We start from the raw sequence: 6,075 nt of genomic DNA, 5'->3' as shown, positions 1-6,075 counted from the left end.
TTTAAAACACAGATGAACAGAAGTCCTAGGTACTGTCATACTCCATACTAAACTTCTCAAACTGGGGTTCCATAGAGGGGTGTGGCAGCAGCTGTGCAACTCACAAACCACAGCATGAGGGGTGGGGCCTTTGAAGACGAGGCCCCACCCTCCCTCAGCCCTGAGGAGGGTCTGACCATGTGGGTGTGGCTGGAGGGGAGTTTTCATTACCTTGGCTGTCATTGGGCCGTTCTGCTCCTGTGTTCTGTGGGAAGTGCCTCACAAGACAGCTAGTCATGCTGAAGTCCAGTCTCCATTCTGGGGCTAATCTTGTACAGTTTTTAAATATTAAAAAAAAAAAAAAAAACATGACGAAAGTTTCCGTACAGATTTGTTGACAGATTACTTGTTTTCAATGTATTCTATCACCAGACATGTTTTTCCTGTAAAACATCTTCTAAACTGCAAGTAAAAAGGGTCAGACGGGGCACCTTTGGCACAAGGCTTGTAGCTGCAATGAACTGATCTCAGACCAGCCTGCCTGTTGTTACAACATGAACAACTGACAGGAACATACAAACGCTTAGCATGGGATAAGAAACACAGACAAATAATAAAACGTCATTCAAATCCAAAGAATAAAGTGGTTCCTTTAGGAAAATCACCTCCAATCCTCATTGCATCAGTATGATTGAATCGTGTTTCTCGCACCTCTGTTTAATCGGGTGTCCCAGGCAGTCACATGCAGTGCCATGGCAGTGTGGGACTGCTATTGACATTCTGCACAACCACGCTGCTGAATCATTACCAGATTCACTATATCTGAAAACTTATTGAAAATATTTAAACAGACACAAACTCAAATCAAACAGCTTTTTAATATCACTAATACTCTCTGATTTAACTGGAGATGAGTAAAAGCAGATCAGAGACTGAAGGAGCAAGCACTGTGCGTACCCCTTTAAATAGAACTAAGTTTAAAACCCACACCCACACAGACAATGCTGTGAATTGCTGCTGTTAGTGCTGAGTAGGACAGTTAGTGCTGATCACTGTAGCAACAAGCCTCTCTCTCCCTCTCTCTCTCTCTCTCTGGGCAGACTTGAAGTGGAGGCACAAAGCTGCCGGCTGTCCCAGCTCCACCAAACAACACCCCCGAATAAACCTCGGGGCGGCTGGCACGGGCCGCAGCTCTGTGACAGGGCTATATATAACCAGGGAGCCCAGACACAGCTTCTATACTGTATATAGCTGTATTTATGTATATGCATTCCTGAGTTAGAAGGGTTTATTCAATTGATGTAAACAGCTGTGCATCTAAATATCACCAGTTTACATCATTACTGTAGAACCTTCCTTGGCATGTCCCTCTCTCTCTGTCTCTGTCTCTGCCTCTCTATCCTCCCTCCCCCTCTCTCTCTCCCTCTCTATCCTCCCTTCCCCCTCTCTCTCTATCCCTCTCTATCCTCCCTCCCCCCCCTCTCTCTATCCTCTCTTCCCCTCTCTCTCTATCATCCCTTCCCCTCTCTCTCTCTCTCTCTCTCTCTCTCCTTCTCTATCATCCCTTCCCCTCTCTCTCTCTCTCCTTCTCTATCCTCCCTTCCCCCCTCTCTCTCTCTCTCTCTCTCTCTCTTTCTCTCTCCCCATCTCTCTCACGCACACACTCTCCGATTATCCCTGGTTTGACATTCATCCCAGAAGCAGCCCCTGGCTGCTAATTTATCAGCCAATCAATTTCAATCTCCAGAGCTGATTGCCTGTGAAGCAATGAGGGTGACGTGCCCCAAGCGGTGACCCTGGCTGCCTGTGTGAGTGTGATCATCACGGCCTCTCTCAAGGGAACCGTGTGTTCAGTGACAGGGAGCCCAGGGACACAGGCAGGGAGAACTAGATTAGGGTTAGGGTAGATTCATTGTTAAAGTCTACTGTCCGTCCGGCACTGACCTCACCGACGCAGTCTGACAGAGTCTGAATGCAATGATTTGTAGAGGCTCTCAAAGCAGCATTGCCCTGATGTACAGATCCTGTTCACACCAAGCTGCAGCACAGTGTTTTCACTGTTAAGCTGTGAGCTGTCAGCAAGGTCACTGACTCCTGATTCCCCATGCTTAACCACTGCCTGACCGTGCGTCGCACTGTCCCAGAGTGCAGAGCCCCACAGCCACAGCCTGTGCAAGCCCTCGTCACACTGTCCCACTCAGCAGTGCCACCGTGCTTCATTGCATGGCTGAGGGGTATGGTGGTAACGGAGAACCTGGGATTTTATCCCGGTTGCTGAAGTTGCATTTTCTCTGTGTGGGATTTTGATTTTGTGTTGTAACTGTGATGCTGGCACGGTTCTTAAAGGGAAAGTCATCTCTGGGTTTGCAGACACACACATCTTGCTTGCTTTCTGAAGACAGTGCATTGACCCCCATTGGCACACAAACCCGCCACACACACACAGCTCTAAGTGGAGGAAAACATAACTCGTTAGCACTTTTAGTTTTGTTCTTTATCAAAGCAGATTTTCTAGGAAAGTGAGGAACAGTACACACACAAACACACACACACACTCAGACAGACAAACAAACACAGACACTATACAAAACACAGACATACACAGATAGACACTGACTCAAACACAGAAACAAACACACGCGCTCACACACACACACTGTGGTCTCCAGTCTCACAGGAAGAAGTGTGTTACACAGACAGTATCTTCCCCTATTCCCACGGATTGTGTTACATCAGATCATTTATCACTTCGCTGCTCCCCCTAAGAGCACCTCGTCACCTGAGCGTGTTCCTGTGATCCCAGACTGGCTGCTCTCAATAGAATGATATTTACACTGCGAGCGGAGAGCAGCGGGAGACACAATCACTGCACAGAGCTGTGAGATCTGCTCCACACTCCTCTGAAATGCTGTTGATGGGTACGGGTCTAGCAGCCACACTGTCTTACCTCTCATTATCACAAGAGCATTCTCGCCAGCCCCCGGCCCCATTGAACCGTTGTTCTTTTTGTTGACTTTGTTTTCCCTTTGACTTGGAGAAGCCCGAACACTGTCGTCCGATTAGCACTAACCTTGGGCTCCCTGGCGATACCTCAGGTAAGACAGATGTAACTGCAGTGTTGTATGATGCGCTTCCAGTACGGATTCTGTTCCCTGTCGGGGACGTTACATGAAGCTCAAAGCTCTAACACCACAAATGCAGACGAGCCCGGCTCTTTTGCACAGTGGTTAAGGCGCTCGCTCGCAGTGTGTGGGGTCGCCGGTTCAAGCCCAGCCTCTGCCCTGTTAAACTGACTTTAACAGTAGGATCCTACATGCAGTTTGGGACATGAGTTTTTAAGACTCTGGTAATAATGTCAAATAAACAGCATGTAATCTTCACATCTTTTATCATTAGTACCTTGATTAACACAACAAATACAGATCTCCTGCAACCATGCTGTGTGATAATGGCTCTAGAGTTACAAAGTGAAAGTGAATGCTGTAAACACCCAGCCTCTCGACAAAAGCAACTGCATTCTCTTCACAGCGAGGTGTGCAGGTTTCCTCTAGGCTGTGTGGAATGCTTCTCAACACTGTTATAAAACCTCTGGGGCCACTGTGTCTAATGTAAAGCAACTGTGTGAGCCAGCTGGAGGGGGAGGCGGGGAGATCACAGCTCTGCAAACACAAACTCAAGAAAAGCACAACTAATGAAAGACAGGTAGCCAGACTCTACACTGCCCCCCAGCTCTGAGCTGTAGCCCACACTGCCTCTCTCCCATTCCCTTACACTCACACTCACTCTCCTCAGCTATCTTCAGTGCTGGAGCTGGTTAGCTGCTCTGTGTCCCCTGTCCTCTCAGTTTATTGGGGTGAAGGTTCATGCTGGGGGGGCGGCTGCAGTACTCTGCTCTCTTTGTGTGGGGTTTGTTGAGTTCCGTTGCTGGGATGCTGGGAGTGCTCCTGTCTGGTTTCCATGGAGATTTCATTTGTAAATACCAAACATTCAGCAAAGGGGACCCGGGGGAGCTCCCTCCCAGAGATAACAGCGGGGTGCCCCGGGCAAACACAGGTCACACATACCAGACCCACGAAACTGCTGGGAGGGGAATCAGAACACAAAGTACTGGGGCTGTGTTGAGACTTTAAAAACAGGAGTGTATTAAAGACTGGAGTAAAGGATTTAATTACTCAAAGAAAAAGCATGTTCCCTTTTCATGATTACATAGATTAGTGCTGCATGCTGGGATCACAATCCAGGTAGCCATTCTAAAACACAAGACAACTTACACAGCTCTGTACTTCTCACTGCACAGCTCTGTACTTCTCACTACACAGCTCTGTACTTCTCACAGCAGCTCTGTACTTCTCACTACACAGCTCTGTACTTCTCACAACACAGCTCTGTACTTCTCACAGCAGCTCTGTACTTCTCACTGCACAGCTCTGTACTTCTCACAACACAGCTCTGTACTTCTCACTACAGACCTCTGTACTTCTCACTACACAGCACTGTACTTCTCACTACACAGCTCTGTACTTCTCACTACAGACCTCTGTACTTCTCACTACACAGCTCTGTACTTCTCACTGCACAGCTCTGTACTTCTCACTGCACAGCTCTGTACTTCTCACTACAGACCTCTGTACTTCTCACTACACAGCTCTGTACTTCTCACTGCACAGCTCTGTACTTCACTACAGACCTCTGTACTTCTCACTACACAGCTCTGTACTTCTCACTGCACAGCTCTGTACTTCTCACTACAGACCTCTGTACTTCTCACTGCACAGCTCTGTACTTCTCACTACAGACCTCTGTACTTCTCACTACACAGTTCTGTACTTCTCACAGCAGCTCTGTACTTCTCACTACACAGCTCTGTACTTCTCACTGCACAGCTCTGTACTTCTCACTACACAGCTCTGTACTTCTCACAGCAGCTCTGTACTTCTCACTGCACAGCTCTGTACTTCTCACAACACAGCTCTGTACTTCTCACTACACAGCTCTGTACTTCTCACAGCAGCTCTGTACTTCTCACTACACAGCTCTGTACTTCTCACAACACAGCTCTGTACTTCTCACAGCAGCTCTGTACTTCTCACTGCACAGCTCTGTACTTCTCACAACACAGCTCTGTACTTCTCACTACAGACCTCTGTACTTCTCACTACACAGCACTGTACTTCTCACTGCACAGCTCTGTACTTCTCACTACAGACCTCTGTACTTCTCACTACACAGCTCTGTACTTCTCACTGCACAGCTCTGTACTTCTCACTGCACAGCTCTGTACTTCTCACTGCACAGCTCTGTACTTCTCACTACAGACCTCTGTACTTCTCACTACACAGCTCTGTACTTCTCACTGCACAGCTCTGTACTTCTCACTACAGACCTCTGTACTTCTCACTACACAGCTCTGTACTTCTCACTGCACAGCTCTGTACTTCTCACTACAGACCTCTGTACTTCTCACTGCACAGCTCTGTACTTCTCACTACAGACCTCTGTACTTCTCACTACACAGTTCTGTACTTCTCACAGCAGCTCTGTACTTCTCACTACACAGCTCTGTACTTCTCACTGCACAGCTCTGTACTTCTCACTACACAGCTCTGTACTTCTCACAGCAGCTCTGTACTTCTCACTGCACAGCTCTGTACTTCTCACAACACAGCTCTGTACTTCTCACTACACAGCTCTGTACTTCTCACAGCAGCTCTGTACTTCTCACTACACAGCTCTGTACTTCTCACAGCAGCTCTGTACTTCTCACAGCAGCTCTGTACTTCTCACTACACAGCTCTGTACTTCTCACTGCACAGCTCTGTACTTCTCACTGCACAGCTCTGTACTTCTCACTACACAGCTCTGTACTTCTCTGCTAATCTGTTGGCAACTTGTTGAATGTGGAATGTGATCCCCCTGCCCCCGAGACACATGTGGCCTCAGACTCATGTGGGATGTATTATTATTGATACCATTAGGAAGGATGAAAGCAGCAACACATTAAACACTAATCCAAGAGAGGGGGCAGACACATGTCTGTGGAATGCCAGCTAAGCATACTGCAGACTCAAACACCACCGGGGAAGAGAGAGGAGAAGA

The sequence above is a fragment of the Acipenser ruthenus genome, chromosome 15 (assembly GCF_902713425.1).
Source record: "Acipenser ruthenus chromosome 15, fAciRut3.2 maternal haplotype, whole genome shotgun sequence".
Taxonomy (NCBI): domain Eukaryota; kingdom Metazoa; phylum Chordata; class Actinopteri; order Acipenseriformes; family Acipenseridae; genus Acipenser; species Acipenser ruthenus.
This window is presented reverse-complemented; position numbering follows the sequence as displayed.